Genomic DNA, 17,495 nt, shown 5'->3' on the forward strand with positions numbered 1-17,495 from the left:
GCAGTTTTGTCATAAGTAGTCCCTTAACTCTTTGATAATTACCAAAAGCTCATTCTCCTTGTTGTTAGCATCCACATGAAATGTAGATCAATTCCTTTGTAATGCCGCTGTAATGCTGCCAAATGGGACGATGACCCCATAGATATTACAGATGGTCTGTAGATGTGCAGCTAAGGAGAAGGAGTGCTATAGAATACACAGTCTTCTTTCCCAACTTGCATGGTGCATGGAGGTGATTTCCAATTTGTTACACCAGCCTCAATTCTCTGTGATGTTTACAGGCTTGCCTCTTGTGGGTGTCCCCAGGGAAAATTGTGAAGGGTGCCAAAATAAGGCTTCAGCCTTCTCCTACCTTCCCTGTTTGGCTTTCATTCTCTTTCTTCATCCCCCATCTCACCCCAACACCACTGCACTCTAAAGGAACAGGGGCCAGCTGGATGGTGCTGAGAGAAGGTCCTTGAAGGGGAGTATAGTGGATACTGCAGTGATTCACTCAGGGCTGCTCTCCAGGGCCAACACACCCATCCCTCATCTGCTGGGAATGTCAGCTAAGGAAGGCTCCTAGTAGCATCCCTCACTGGGATATTCCCTCAGCCTCGGGGAACTACCTCACCCAAGTTTATGCCTACTCCCAGGATGCAGCCTACAATCAATGACTGGCTGAGGCTGGGATACAAAGATCTGATTCCTTGGCCTCAATTGGGACAACTCTGAAGGGCCATCTCAGCTATAGAAAGTCATCTCTATAGAGCCCCTATAGGGTTAGCTGAGGCCCCAGTTGCAACCTCGCTGTACATCAGCTTCTCCCTCTGCCCAGTCCTGTCTTCCTTGCTTCCTTGCAGGTCTATCTCCAGAGAGCACTCCTGAATAAACCTTCTGCATCCAACTATTCATCTTTAAGTCTGTTTCCAGGGAACCCAGTCTAAGATGAGGGTACCAGAGTAGTCTGAGACTGCAGTGTGTTAACAAAGGGTGGCCAAATCATTCCCCAAAGAGGGGAAAGTTCTAACCAGGAAGACAAAGCCGCTACCTCTAAAAGGTAAGCTACAGACTGAACGCAATGATCCAAAGTAAAGTGAAATCAGCATTAAGATACAGGTAGGATGAAGTGTTTTAGGACAAATTCCAAGAACAAAAGGAATATAAATTTTTACATCTGAATCTGTCATATCTGCTTAAATGAGCTGGAAACTCCGTGGCGTCTGCTGGCTGTTCAGAACACTCACTAAAGGGCACTCTAATAAACCCCCACTCTGAGGCTCCTACAGCCCAGCCACCCCAGTCATAACGTTTCTACCGTCCACACCATAGAACGGGATCTTGCAAACAGATTGCTACCTTCTACCCCTCTCCAGAGTCCCATTTGAAATTCCGAGACTGAGTAGCCATCTGTCCCTTAAGTCTACATCCCAACTCTCTGCCTCTCTCATCACTGTCTCCCATAATCCAGGCCATGAGTCAAATCCTCTGGACAGCTGTCATTCCCCTGAGCATGCTGGAAGCTCAGTTCATCGCCAAGAAGTTACCTTAGATTCTCAATGATGCTTATTGTACATGAAGATGGGGTTTTTTTCTCACAAGTTTGCTTTAAATATGGATATATTTTTCTCCAAGGCTCTAATTTCCTGCCTCTTACCAGGAAGGAGAGCCCATAATATATGCCTCCTTCCTATGCCAAAAACAACCTTTCCTTCCTCTCCTCCGAGCTGTAATGGCTAATATTGACTGGGCACCTGCTGTGAGCTAGGCACTCATCTGAGTGCTTTACATGCTTTATTTTGTGTAGTATTGATAATCACCTTGTGAAACAATTATTATTATTAGCCCTATCTTACAGATGAGGAAACAGAGGCACAAAGGGGTAACCAAACTTCCCCAGAGCCACAGAATCAGAAAGCAATGGAGCCAGGATTCAAATCCAGCCAGTGCTCTCAACCAATAAGCTCTTTTGCGTTGCCCCAATCCTCACATCCACTAACATCCACTTCACATTCCTTCATATGTTGAGGATTTCCTTTCCACTCTGAATGCTGCCGTTACCCAGGAACGTAATCTCAATATCCCCAGTATGACGCCACCATAACATCAACATAATATCAATGACCCCACCAAAGCCCTACCCTCTCCATTCCTTGCCCTCATCTATTTCAATGATACTGACCATGTGCCTTAAATAATTGACTCCCAGCATCATACTCATCTCAAACTTTCACTCTGAAATTTCCCTCTGATCACCACCTTCTATCCTCTACTTGTCCTCCTTCTTTCTTTTTCAGCTGCTCTCTGGCATCCCTACTTCCTCTTCCGGTATGGCCCACCCCCTTTCTCCATCTTCAGCTTTACTTCCTTCCCTGATGAGCCTGTGTTCCCTGTCTTTTCATCAATCACTCTTACTAGCACCTGAAACCCCCTCACCTTCCTTTCATTGCATGTATTATGCTAATCCCCAAGCCTGCATTTTTCTGTTGTTGTTGTTATTGTTGTCTTCCCAGTGACTCCATTCTGAGTAAAGGATAACATCCCAGTTCCTAAGTAAGACCTTCAGGGCACTGCCTGGTCTTCTCCACCTGCTCATCTCTTACCACCGCTCTCCCCCATGACTTAGTCTTCCATCCACACTGAGCATCAGTTTTCAAACATGCAATGCCTCTCCATAGCTCCTGGTCAGATACGTTCCTCCCTTTTCCCCTTCTAGAAAGAAGCAACAGGATCAGGTGACTTCTTGCATGGAGGATTAGGGGGAAGAAAGAGGAGGATGGTGGTAGAGGGGCAAGTGGAAGATGACTTAGAAATGTTTACTCTGAGCACCTGCAAAGATGAGGGTGCCCTTATACTGAAGGGGCACTCTTGAAGTGGGAAAGCAGGTGAGATAAAGGGTCAAACTGGGCCTTCTCAGACCAGAGGTGCTCATGAAACACCCGTGTTAGAGTACCATAAAAACAATAATAATTATCACAAACATTGATCCCCCAACAATTATCTAAATTTTACTATGATTATGTGCCAATGATTAGGCATGACATGTAGTTTACATGGATTAGCAAAGCAAATGAATTTGGGAATATTATAGAATATAACTGCCATTCGGATCACTGATAAAATGAAAAAATCACCAGAACTTACTTATATAACTGCAAACTACTTAGAAATATGATAAAAATCCTTGTCTAAAATAAATGTAGGGGCTGGCCCGGTGGCACAGCAGTTAAGTGTGCACATTCTGCTTTGCCAGCCCGGGGTTTGCCTGTTCAGATCCCAGGTGTGGACATGGCACCTATTGGCTCACCATGCTGTGGCAGGCGTCCCACATATAAAGTAGAGGAAGGTGGGCAAGGATGTTAGCTCAGGGCCAGTCTTCCTCAGCAAAAAGAGGAGCATTGGCAGCAGATGTTAGCTCAGGGCTAATCTTCCTCAAATAAATAAATAAAATAAACGTGAAAATGAATGTTAGTTATCTCATATTTCACTAATAATTTATGAGATATACTTCCAAGCACTTGTCACATTACCAGGAAATTTATATACTGATTATTATAATGAACTTAGCCATCAGTGCTAATACTGTTATATATTAAAACCAAATTTATTTGAGTCATTAATTTCAGATACTTTTAAAAGTACATTTATATATATTCTCATTTAATTACTCATTATTTACCTTTAAAAGGACTTTAAGATCTTAGCTTTAGATCTTGCATATTTTGAAATTTTTATTTTCTAAAGATAATATGGAGGTGAAAAAAAAGAAGATAAAAACAAAGGACAGCTGACAAAGCAAAAATATACTCTTTATGCCCCAGAAACTAGGAAACACATAGTGTTTACTTATTGGAAGAATTTAGGCTTTACCATATGTCTATTTTTATCATGAAAAAAATATTTTCCTGCAGGAACGAAAGTGTTTTTTAAGTGCTGTGTGGATTCTCTTATATCAGAAGCTCAGGAAACGGGATGCTACTCATTCTTGCAGAAACAAGAGCCACTTAACGCTAAACGCTCACAACCTCGTGATGTAGAAAGTGGGCTAAGTTCAGGGGAAATCAGACAGCAAATGTGAAAACACATATACTGCAAAAAAATTCAAGATGTCACAAAGTTAATGACAGTGATGTCAGACAGTTGCTCAATCATATACTACATCCATTGACAAATGAGGATCCAGCAAAGCTAGACCTATTAACAATAGAAGAAAAGCTTAGAAGCGTGGTGACAGAAGAGGAGCATCAGGAGAGAACATGAGAAAATGAAGGTCAAAAGATGAGGAGAGACCTCTGAGGAAATGGATGAAGTCTACATTCTGAAATTCAAGTATGAAATAAAAGCTGTCACATCATGTTATCATACCATTTTGCTACATAGAAATATCAACACCAGGGGGCCGGCCTGTGGACAAATGGTTAAGTTCGTGTGCCCAGGGTTTTGTCAGTTCAGATCCTGGGCATGGACATGGCACTGCTCATCAATCCATGCTGAGCCAGCGTCCCATCCCACATAGCAGAGCCAGAAGGACCCACAACTAGAATAAACTATGTACTGGTGGGCTTTAGGGAGAAGAAAAAGAAGAAAAAAAAGAAGATTGGCAACAGATGTTAGCTCAGGTGCCAATCTTTAAAAAAAAAAAACCAACGCCAGATTTAATCTCAGTAAATATCAATTATTATTATTATTATGACTGTTATTATTATCATCGGTCATTAGAGTAATGGAGAATGAGGTCCATTTTGACTCAGCAGGGAGGGAAACCCAAGGAATAAATACTGAGACCTCACTGTGCTCCTATCCTCAGATCTCCTGATGGTGCCTCCCCTTGGCTGAACCCAATCTTTGAGCCATTCGTATACATACAGATCAGCCTCCTGAAGCCCAGAGACAAGTGTGAAAGGGCAGACAGCAGATTTAGAGGGACAAACAGAAGATGCCCAACGCACACACACACCCCTTGAGTTCTATTAGGCCAAACCTTAAAGTTCATAAGCTACTTCATTTATCCAGACACCAAATCCATTCTGAGAGCTTACTACATGCCAGGTACAGTTCCAGGTGCTGGAGCCTCTGTAGTGTACAAGATTGACAGGATTCCCACCGTGGGTGCTTTATGACTTTCATGGCTCCTTCCTCCACAAAAAACATTAAAAATTCTATTTCATAACTGTGTTTAAAGATAAATTTAATCCAGACTGGATTCCCTATTTTACATTATTATTATTATATCTAATTTTTTGTTTGTTTGTTTTTGTTTTTGTTTTTTTTTTGGAGGAAGATTAGCCCTTAGCTAACTACTGCCAGTCCTCCTCTTTTTGCTGAGGAAGCCTGGCTCTGAGCTAACATCCGTGCCCATCTTCCTCTAGTTTATACGTGGGACGCCTACCACAGCATGGCTGCCAAGCAGTGCCATGTCCGCACCAGGGATCCGAACCAGCGAACCCCGGGCCGCCGAGAAGCGGAACGTGCGAACTTAACCGCTGCGCCACCGGGCCGGCCCCTATTATATCTAATTTTTAAAGAAATTAAAACATTTTCATTGGCCCTAAAAGTATCTTGAGTCCAAGGCACTAATCCCACTGTGTTCAGTGGGTAAGTGGGCCAGTCCTGGTTTCTGCTATTATGGAACTTATATTCTGGTGGGGGAGATAATAACAAAAAAGTTGCTAATACATCAAGGTGAAAATATCAGAAAAGTGCAGTGAAGACAGTTCAACGGGATATCTTAGAAGTGATCAGGGAAATGGGGCAGTATAGATGGAGTGTCCAGAGCAGGCTCCCTGGGGGATCACACTTGAAATGAGAACCTCAGTGACTAGATGGAGTCAGTCTTCTGAAAATCTAGAGCCTCACAGGAGGAACAGGTGATGTAAGGCCCTCAGGTGGAAAGAGCTTGGTGTATTTGAGAAAAGTGGGAAGGCCAATGGGGCTGAAGGCTGGTAGAAGATGAGAGGAGGGACAAAATGAAAGAGGTAGGCAGGGGCCAGCTCATACAAAGCTTTACAGGTAAGAATTTCGAGTTACTCTAAGCTGTGGACTTATGTGGCTTGAATTGGAGAATGGATTACAGGGAGAATGCTGGCTGCCGTAGGCCACCCAGATGAGAGAAGATGCTGCTTTGTGTCAAGGGGGATAAGAGTGGAGATGAAGAAAGGATAATGGATGTAAGATGTCCCTGGAGCTTAGAGTGAACAGGACTCTTAATGAATTGATGCAGGCAGTGTAGAGCAAAGAGAGGAATCAAGGATGACTCGGGGTTTTGGCTTGAGAACCTGTGGGATGGGGTTTCATTCACTAGGACTGGCTTCTATGAACCGTGCTACTCTGGTTATATCAGTGACTAATAAAATGTATCGCAATGACGTAATATGTTGCAAAACAGATGTACAATCTGTAAATTCTCACACATCTTTTCAGGAGCATGTTTGTTGTGAGAGCACAGCAAATTTGTGAATTAGTGTTGTTAATTTCCAGTGACGTGGAAATAACTGCTTCGGCCACCATACTGATTGCTGCAACTCTGCCAAACAGTCTTAGCAATAAAACCTTGCCTGTTGCTTCCTCATCTTGCCTTTTAATCACCTGTAGGTATTTGGCTAGTCAACATTTGCATTTTGGACAGACCTGTCCCTCTAGAAGGACCTAATTGGTTCAAGATTAACTGTCCCATTTGGTCCCCAAACAATCCTTTGGCCTGGTACACTGAATCTGTTTTCTATGTTCCTGATCAGAATTTACCATTTGTATTCTGAATCTTTCTTTGTTCATTCAAGTACATTTCAAAGCATCTTAATTCTTCTCCAACTAGCTTATTAACTCCTTAAGGGATGATAAACTCAGGTTTCCATTCTTATTCCTCTTGTCTTCTCATTCTCTGTACTTTCTCTGGGTGATCTCACTGACCCATTCATTCTACAAATACTTACTTAACACTGTTTAGATGCAATGAGAATGATGATAAGAGTTAGCATTCACATAGTGCTACTACATGTTTGCCAGACGTTCATTTAATCTTCAAGATGATCTATAAGATAGATACTGTTGTTCTCTCCATGCTAGAAATGAGGAAATCTCTCCATGCTAGAAAATGAAGGTTAGGATATATTAAGGAACTTCATCAAGTTCACACAACTGGTGCCTTGTGGAGCCAAGATTCAAACCCACGTAATGAGACTCCAGTGGCCATGCGTTATAGCAATCCCCCTATACCATCTTCTCATTAGCTTTGACTGTGCATCTGAAATATAGACGCAAATATCCAATTTCTTAATCTCTATTTGGATGGCCCACAAGAACCTAAAACTCAAAGTACTTAAAATTGAGCCCATCTTTCTCCCTACAGATGCTCTTCCCCCTCATAAACCTCAATGAATGGTGTTATCATCCATCCAATTGAGCAAATTAGAAACCTTGATGTCATTCTTGACTTTGTCCTAGCAACTTCCATCCCCTGCCAGCATACAATCATTGATAACGTACTGTCTCTTTTACCTCTTTAGCGTCTTTCAAATTTATTCATTTCTCTATCCCCATTCTTCTAACTTCATTCAAGCTCTCACTCTTTGTCAGCTGATTTTACTGCAGTAGCCTCCACGTGGTCTCTGCCAATAGTGAGGATCCATATCTGTGCTGAAAAAGACTCTGAGGCCATGGCCAGAAGCAATGGAACTAGTGTTGTGGTTGAGTGGTGATGTCTGTCATGGGAATAACAGGCAAGTGGTGGCACTAGTCCCAGGACTTGCCAGCCTTGCCCTTGAATTCTAACACAATGCTTAATAGATCAAGGGAACACAATAAATTATACTAAATGAATGGAAAATGAATATGGATGTCTTACTATCTCTGTGACACTAAGCATAATATTCCGGACCACCTATGGTTAGCCAACAGTTGTGTAATGGGGTGCTCTTTGTTGCTAATGATGATAACAGATCATTTCATTTCTTCTAATCCAATCTAATTTAGCAGTTTTTGAAAGCTACTTCTTCTTTCTTCCCACATCTGTTAATGCATGCTGAGTGTCTCAAGTTTGTCTCTCACCCCCACCTGTCGCCCCTCCCCTGCACACCACCTTGTGCTCTATCCCAGGTTTCAGCAGCCTGACCATTTTAAATTTGGACAATCTACCCATGGAAAGTTCTATGTATCCATTTTATTATGCGTCCTCCATAACAAAGCTGTGGCACCTGGAGCGCGATTTCTCAGCCCTTTACAGGTGCGGCATGGCCGCCACGCTGCAGCCCCTCCCCTTGATTTGGAGACTGATGTCTTCTCGGAACCTTATTCCATCCACTAACCTCTTGAATTACGTTCTGACCTTTTTTTTTTTTTTTTTTTGAGGGAGATTAGCCCTGAGCTAACATCTGCCACCAGTCCTCCTCTTTTTGCTGAGGAAGACTAGCCCTGAGCTAACATCCATGCCCATCTTCCCCTACTTTCTATGTGGGACGCCTACCACAGCGTGGCTTGACAAGTGGTGCATAAGTCTGCACCCGGGATCCGAACCCATGAACCCCGGGCTGCCAAAGTGGAGCGTGAGAACTTAATCGCTGGGCCACCAGGTCGGCCCCTATTCTGACCTTTTTAATAGAGTTTCCTTCTTCTTTGCCCATCAGTCCACTCCATAAACATGTTAGATATTTCCCCTACATATGATGAATACTTTATATCTGGGTGACTGCTTTATTTTTACTTCTCAGGCAAAGCAAGTTTTTTATATATTAAATTGTTTGATAGATATAAAAGAGGTGTTATTTTTATTCTATATCCTTGTTCTTGATACAATCAACAAGCACAGTCACTAATTCTCATTTAGTTTATAAAGGTTACAGTGGATTGTTAGGCTGCCTCCCTCAAGATTCAAGGAGCTTACTAATAATAATGCAGAGCTGCTGAACCGTAGCATCTATTGGTCTGTAAAACTAAAGACATTTTAACATCTGCAGGATTCTGATCTGCTGCAATTAATTCCGATCAGATGTTTGCAGTCCAGAGCTGTTATTAGCTAGAGAGCGTCAGAAAGCGCTGGTTTTGAAGGTGAATCTTTGCAAGTGTACTTTGTTGTTCCCAATAATTAGGAATTAACATTCACATTTATATAAAAGATTGTAAATAGATAGGAAAAAGTATTTCGGCAATTACTCAATTTTTTGCTATTCTGGCTTTTCTTTTGCAGCAGAAATCCAACCTGCTTATATAATTCATATGTGTCAAATAACATAAGTGTTCTCAAGTTGTAACTAACTCAGTTGGCTGAAAGGGAGCCCTTCAAATATTTGAGGCGGGGCGGGGAGGTGGGGAGCGGCGTGGCCCAGTGGCGCAGCAGTTAAGTTTGCACGTTTCACTTCTCAGCGGCCCAGGGTTCACCGGTTCCAATCCCGGGTGCAGACGTGGCACTGCTTGGCAAAAGCCATGCTGTGGTAGGCGTCCCACATGTAAAGTAGAGGAAGATGGGCATGGATGTTGGCTCAGGGCCAGTCTTCCTCAGCAAAAAGAGGAGGATTGGCAGTAGTTAGCTCAGGGCTAATCTTCCTCAAAAAGAGCACGACTAGCCTCACTCCCTTTAGGTCTCTGTTCAAATGTCACCTTATCAGGGAGGCCCACCCTGACCACCCAAATAAAACAGTACCCCAACCCTGGCACTCCCTGCCCACCTTACCCTGATTTCTTTTCCTCCATGTGCTTCTCTTCATCTTACATTATATAAGAACCTGTTTATTATCTCTCCTTCCACTAGAATGTAGGCTTCTTGAAGGCAGGGATTTGTCTGTTTTGTTTACTGCCACATGCCCAGTGTTTAGAACCATATGAATAATATGTGACACATAGATCTTGCTCAATATATATGTTGTGAATAAGTAAATTTTAAAATATACAGGTTAATTTTATCACTGTGCATGCATTTAAATTCCCTGCTGATTTCAGAACCTGATCTCTCCATATAATCTTATTTAATATTCTCAAGAATAACAACAAGCAAATCCATTAATATGTATTCAAGTTATAGAGGCTTAATATTAAAATATAATGAAATAAACAGTGTAGTCAAGCAGAATCCTTTAGTATTCTCCATTTATTGTCTAAGATTGGCAAACTATCGTAAGGACCCAGACATCTCCACACAGAATCTTATTTTACTCCTTGCTTGGTATGTTTCAGTGATTTCCAAAGTTTATGATGCAAAAACTACTTTTTTAGGGTTGTATAGATAAGCCACAGTCTTGTGCTTGTGGGAAATAGAATGGATTTTCAAAGGTAATTTTGACATGTTCCACGTTATCTGTAGGGTAGCTTCCCCAGAAGCAGACCCTAAGAGGAGAATTCGTGTGAAAACGATTTATTGGAATGTGTTCCCTGGAAAAACTAGTAGGGTTTTGGGGAAGAGGGACCAAGCAAAGGTGGGATATTAAGCAAACTCCCACAGAAGGGAACTGTAGCCTAATCCTGCAGTGGGGTATAGAGATAGCGGAGCTGGTTACACAAAGTTGTCCTTGGAGTATTATACTCGGCACCACTCATCCTTGGTGAGGGGCTACCCTCAAGGGAATGTGAATTCCCAAGCACTTTATCTCCTGGTATACACCAGCAAAGTAGGAAGCAGCAGCCTGTGGGCAGTCCTCCAAAAAGAGATCCTGGTGCTAGATGCTGGAAGTGAAAACACAGGGGAGCCAGAGTGCATGAGGACGGTAAAGGGATGGGAGATGATGCAGTGAAGGGCCTGCAGGCATATGGGTGGATGACTGACATTGCCTGTTGCACGTGCTGACTGCATATGTGTCTTATTGAGTACAGCTCCAGAAGAAGAAAATAAAAAGGTATGTTTATAGAAAAACTAGCTAGCATTAAACTTGGAATATATTTTTTCAATTTTCTGATTTCCTTGTTATCCATGATCATTTATTTATGTGTACAATGAAATTTCTTTAAATCACCTAATGTAATGATCCAAACTTTGGCTTGAGATCCCAACATCTTGTTGACTTCTTGAGTAGGACTGTGTTACAAGACTGTGGAGCCACACTAATCTGGTATGCTTCCTTTCCCCACTCAATTGTTGATATTAAATCCTACATCCTCCTATTATTTTGTGATAACCTCAAGATCTCAGCCAACTATTTGAGACAACAAAACCTTCTGAACAACTGCTCAATTCTGAGCCAGATGTCAGGGTCAAACATTTTAGCCAGGCAGGTCAAATTCTGGTGCCATTCTCTGCACTTGAAATTCTGTTCACAACATCTTCTTTATGGTGGATGAAAGGATAAAGCTATACCAAAAATTGTAGACCAGGAATCAAGCAATGCCACTTAGAGACAAAAGAATAGCATCCAATCTTTCTCCTTGAATCTGAGCTGGCTTTAGTAACTTGCTCAACCAATTAAATGCAACAGAAGTGATTCCAAGACTAGATCATATGAAGGCTTGCCTCTTCCACCTCTTAGAATGTTTACTCTGGATGAAGTCAGCCATCAAGTAAGAAATCTGGCTACTCTGAGACTGCCTTGCTGTTCAAGCTGGACGTATTGAAAAGCCTTGAGGAGAGAGAGAAAGAGAGATAGAGATGCCCGGCAAGCCCCAGCTGTTCTGTCCATCCCAGCCCAGGCAGCAGATATGTGACTGAGAAGTCCTCATGAACATTCCAGCTCCACCAGACACAACATGTAGAAGAAGCAAGGAACCCAGCCTACGGTTAGAACAAAGGCCATGGACGTGTGACCCCGGTTGAGCTGCCTCAACCATCTACTGCCATTTGAGTACCCCAGCTGAGCCCCCAGTCATCAAATGTAGAGATTAGCCATCCTCGCTATGCCAAGCCTGAATTCCTGATCCACAAAATCATGAGCATAATAAAATGGTTATTGTTTCTGCCACTAAGGTTTGAGGTGGTTTGCTAAAAAGCAATGGATAACTGGAACACACAATTCTAAGGACTCCCTAATGGAAGTGATTGAGTTCCTTAATCAGTAACTAGTTGTTTGCAATAGTCATTTAATTAAAATCAGTAGTTTGTTCAATATCACTTATTATTAATGCTATCATTAAAGTAATGCAGGTTTATTAGAAAATATATAAAATTATAAAAAATAAAGTTAAAATCACGCATAATCCCATCGCCCAGAGATATATTTACATTTTAAAACGTGTATGTGTGTATTAGGGTGAGACTATATATAACCGTTATCTATTGCTTCAGTAAAGGACACTCAAATTGAAGGCTTACAATAACAATTTTATTGTTTACAAGTCAGTGGGTCTGCAGGCAGCTGGTGCGTCAGCTGGAGCTGGAGGTCCCAGGTGGCCTCCTTCACACTGATGGGCTACAGGCAGGCTGGGTGGTTCATGTCTCTGCTCCACGTGGTCTCTCATCCTCAAGGAGACTAGCCCAGGCCTTTTCACATGGAGGTCGCAGAAAAGCAAAAGCATGAGAAGATTAACTACAAAATCTCCTGAAGCCTAGACTCAGAAGTCCTACAACATCATCACATTTACCATTCTACTGGTCAAAGAAAGCCACAGCCCAGTCAGATTCAAGTGGGTAGAGAAAGAGACTCTAAGTCTTCGCAGGAGGAGTAGCAAATTCACATTGCAAAGATGCATATATTCAGGGATATACGTGACTATTATTATTACTGCTATCATCATCATCATCCTCTATAATGCTGTACTTGAAGTCTTCTTCCAAATTTTTATACACTGTTACGCTTAGAAAACATAATCAAAACAGTTTGGGTAAGTAAACTCTGTCCGTCACCCTCTAAGAAAGACTATTATGTCTCAGATAAATTCTTGTCTCAATATTGGGAACAGACTTTCTTTTCTCTAAGGAGAAAACTCCTTGCAGCTCTCAGGACCAATTTTTTGAGTGAACAGATCAATTAATTTAATTTCCATTTTTCCTGCCCCAAACTGATGGGTTATTTAACTGTCCTGAGTTAACACCACCTAAGCATTGCATGGAGGCCCCTGGTCACCACCTTTAGGGCTTTCCCATCCTCTGAACTGGATAACTGAGTGATGTAATAATAGCAACAGTGTCACTGGGCCTCAAGATGACCTTACTTGCCATATTCTGATTGAAAGTTTACCTCAAAGACTTGTAAATACACTAAACTGTGGTACAAAGCTCACAAAGATTTATTTCTGAGAGAAATGGTTATCTCTGTCCTGCTTTGGGCAAAAACATCCCATGAGCTGAGGTTATACACCCTGAATAAATAAAGTCCCAGGAACATATAAAGGTTAAATGAAAATGTCGGAATAAGTAGGTGATCCAAGCAAGTGGACGGGTTTGAGAAACCCCTGGGAAGTGACAGTATCCCTGTCCTCAGCCATAACGTGGACTTCTATTCTCCATGGACACAGCTATTAATCATATAGGTTATTTTTAGAACATCCTAGAAATGTAAGTGCCCTTCTGGGTTGCTATTGTCCTCTCTTAGGTCAATGATACATGACAAGCTTATCATGAAGTCTATTAAAGAAAAAAATCTGCTGTATTTTTTGTGTCTTGAAGCACAGAAACTTCAACCTGGCTAAGGTCCCTACTCCTTCACAATTCCTTCAGCAAACTTCCTGACCAATGGTTTATTTGACAGTTTGCACTGTGCCCATTTTGATGTGACATGGGCTAAGGGTCCTGGTATTAAATGGCCACCGGAGAAAAAGGCAGTTGAGAAAAGTGATTATAAGTATGGGCCCTGACAGGGACTGACCTATTTTCAAGTTCCGGCTCAGCCACTTACCACTAGCTGTGTGGGCTGGAGTGAGTTAATTCACCTGCTGAGCCTAGGTTCCCCCATCTGTGACATGGCAGTAAGTTGGGTAGAAAACTGGTTGAGATAATGACAATGGAAATAAAGCATTTGGCACAGTGTCTGGCGCATGGTGAGTGCTGAATAAATGTAAGCAGTGGTTGTTGTTAGAGAAGTAAGCCCAGTGTGGTGCCATGGACCTCCTTGTCACAGGGATGTTGGTGGGTCAGATAACAACTGTGAGAGAGGCTTTCCATGCTCTCATGAGAGGAATGCACGTATAGGGCATGACAGGATCCACAGTAGAACTAGGTAATAACGAGTTTAACTAAGTTTGTGAAATGGTAAGCTTCTGCAACTATAGAAATTTTATTACTCTCTCTGGTACATATAATGAAACTTGAAAATAGAGAAACTGAACAAACCCCAATGCCACTCATTAAAATTCAGAAAAACAAACCAAATCCAGGTATTGCAGCTCTGAGGAATCTAGTGAACATCAGAAGCTATTTTTCCTGCCTTCTCAATATATTCACTCTCCCTCACAGGCAAAGGAACACCACGCTTGCCGCTGCTAACCAAACAGGAGCTTCAACACAGACCTCAGCAGGTCACATTCTCTCTCCCTCCAAAATCAACAGTGAAGAAAAGATAAATTTCACTAATCACGGGGCAATTATTAACACATTTACCTAGATCCAAAACAATGTGTTGAAAAATAAACTGTGGTTTTATGTAACTTGGGGGAGGAGGGCTGTTACTTTAGCGAATTCTATCTCATTTTTCCTGAGTTCCTTCATAACATCTGATGAATATGTACAGTTCTAACCTAGGAGATTTATTTGGTCGATTGTAACCGTATCTCTCAGGTACTATTCTCCTATGTTTCTCCTCGATTCTAAAATGATAGTATCGTATCTTCCAGGCCCTCCTACCCACTGAGGAGGGTAGTAACGTGCATACTGTTACTGCAACTATGATGTTGATGGAGATTTAAACTGGTGTATGATATTGTGGTCCAGTTCGGCCAAATGGGGTGAATACTCAGATTAAAGGAGAAATAGGAGATTAAAATCATGGGCACGACATAAGGAGATTCCTAGCTTGAACAAAAATCCTATAGTACTTGGAGTACAGAGCAGATGTCCAGTGGTTTGGGCGACGCCCTGGTGCAGGGAAACTGCACAGAAGAAGACTCAGGGCTAAGGACGGACTGTTCTCTTCTGCAGGCATTCCTGAATGACGGCATTGGGAGGAGTCCACTGTGAGACTGCAATCGAGCCGCTGCAATTGCCTCCTCACCAAACATTCAGTGGATTGCTTTCCAGAGTACACATTTCTAATTTTATAAAGCAAATCAGCGGGGGAATGGGATTTACTTTACACGGTGTACTTTATTGGCAGCTCCCTGGAACACATCTATTTCATAAAAGTAAAGGATAGCCGTCTTGCATCTGATCCAAACTTCAAGAGGGATGTGGGTCAAACTCCATGAGTTACAATACGGTCAGAAGGTTTAACACTCCTAGAAAACAATCTAGAGCCTTAATGATGACAAATACTTCAGCTCGTTTCTCATAAACGCTGAGGCTGGGCATGCTGTCAGCCAGCGTGGCAACCCCTAGATGGGGTGCAGAAGCAAGACTCATGGTACATGCTTCCAGCAAACATTTCATCAATGATGTCCAGCCTACTCAGCAAGCCATTTCTTTGCTCACTGATCTGTATCCTATTTGCCATGTAGACCCAGCAAAACAAACATTTTCAGCGACCTGATTGCAAATGTTTCTGTCACATAGACCCATTGCAAACAACCTCCAGTTTGGATTTATTCTTGGCAGACAGAGGTCTGCTCCAGAAGCCTATGAGGATTTCATTTACTGTTCACATCTTGGAGGGTGTCTCTCCCAGAAAACACATGAGATTTCTGCCACAGCAAAACAGCAGCAGAGGCTCCTCCTGAGAACCCATGTCCTGCCTCAAGTATTCACGGCTCAGATTCCCAAAGGCTGACATAGCTGTGCCTCAACCAATGACATTCCCCCCAGTACACAATCAAAAACATGGGTCTCGGGGATATGGTAAGAATGCTTCACTCCTTTGCAATGTTATTAATCTTCAGTGTATCACTGTGACTGAGATATATCTTTTAATAAAAACACATGAAACCATGAAAAAAATTATTCCAGTTCATTTTATGGACTGATCTGATCCTACGACTCATAAATTATGGATGGTTCCATCCCGTGGCATTTTATCTCTGCTCACTTTATAATTCAGTTTGACATTTGGATAGCCCTGGCCCTTCCGCACTAAAGTGCTTTTGAATCACTTAATTATAACCATTATATCTTGGGGGAAAATGTGTACCTGTAATGACTTGCCACTATTAAGTGGCCAATTCAAGACAGCAAAAGTCAGTTTTTGATACAAAGAAAGAAGAGTTACCCTATTTAAAAGAATGGTCTAAACTTAAAGAACTTTGGGTGGCAAATTATCGAAACCTCTTCAGACTGGTTTGAGCAAAATAATGGGAACTAACTGGGAGCATCGAATGGTGTGTCCTTGATCCCAGAAGCAGCAATCTAGCCAAGTCAGAAGAGCTGGAATCTAGAATTTGCAAGCCACTAGGAACCAGAGCAACTAACCTCATCATCTCTCGATTTCTCTCAATTTCTCTTTCTCTCCCTTGGATCATGTGGTTTATCGTTTCTGCATCTTACTGTGCATCTGCCTTATTTATCCTTTTCCTTGCCAATCAGTGCTTTCAGTTTCCCCACTTACAGCATGGAAATGGCTGTCCCAGCTCCACAGCTTCAGTACTCCCCAGCTGCAGAAAGAAAACCAGTTCCAAATTCCAAGAGAGAGAACCCAACTGAGCCAGCTTGGTTCACGCGTTCACCCCTGCCCCAATCAACTGTGGCTGCTTCATTGATGAAACATCCACTCTTAAACCCAGTTAATCATTAACCCTTTGGAGTTACCCCAAAGAAAAATGTCTATGTTTAAGGAAGAAGCATGAAGCACATACACCTGATGAATGAGGTGGTAGAATCTTGAGGTTGGAAAGGACATTAGAAATCATCCTGTGGATACTCCCATTGATGCAGAAATTCCCTAACAGCTCAGCTTTCCTGATGGAAAGCATCAAGTGTTCTCAGCTTGAATACTTTCTATGACTGGGTGCCCTCTTTCTAGCAGAGGCTCATTCTACTAGCAGGCAGATTTCATTTTCAGACATACCCCACTTATGTCGAACAGAAACTGCCTCCCTCTGATGTCCATCCATCTGCTCAGGTTTGCTCTCTAAAGTTCACCGAAGAGTTCAGTTCTAGCTTCTATGGCAAATATTTGAAGATCTCCTCTTCTCCGAGCTGGACATTTTCATCTTCCCCCAAACATCCTCCCTTTAGATAACATCATCCTGACAGCCCTTCTTTTCATGCTCTCTGGTTTGTCAAGTCCCCTCAATATATGGATATAATCATATAAAACTTGTGGAATATCCAAGATGATGTTGGCTAAGACTCTTACTGATTCTCACCCAGATGCAATACTTGTATTTACATGGCCAAAAACTGTGTTAGGCTTTTTAACAATGCACTATGGTATAGAGTTAAGGAGCCTGGATTTTCTGGGCTCATATGCTGTCTTCTCCATTTACTAGCTGATGGCTTGGGCAAATAATCTCTTTGTGCCTCAGTTTCTTTACCCATAAAAGGAGACTATCCACAGTGTGTGTTCCAAACAGTTGCTGTGAGA

General features: G+C 42.1%; 1 long non-coding RNA gene across 1 annotated transcript in view; it reads right to left on the reverse strand.

Moving 5' to 3' along the window:
* Positions 1–12,190: 12,190 nt before the first annotated feature.
* The window catches only part of LOC106781800 (uncharacterized), a 29,770-nt gene continuing 24,465 nt past the window's right edge, over positions 12,191–17,495 (reverse strand). Inside the window, exon 3 of the long non-coding RNA XR_001378547.3 lies at positions 12,191–12,370. This is a non-coding gene — a long non-coding RNA (uncharacterized lncRNA). The remainder of the gene's footprint in view (positions 12,371–17,495) is intronic.

The sequence above is a fragment of the Equus caballus genome, chromosome 16 (genome assembly GCF_041296265.1).
Source record: "Equus caballus isolate H_3958 breed thoroughbred chromosome 16, TB-T2T, whole genome shotgun sequence".
Classification (NCBI taxonomy): Eukaryota; Metazoa; Chordata; class Mammalia; order Perissodactyla; family Equidae; genus Equus; species Equus caballus.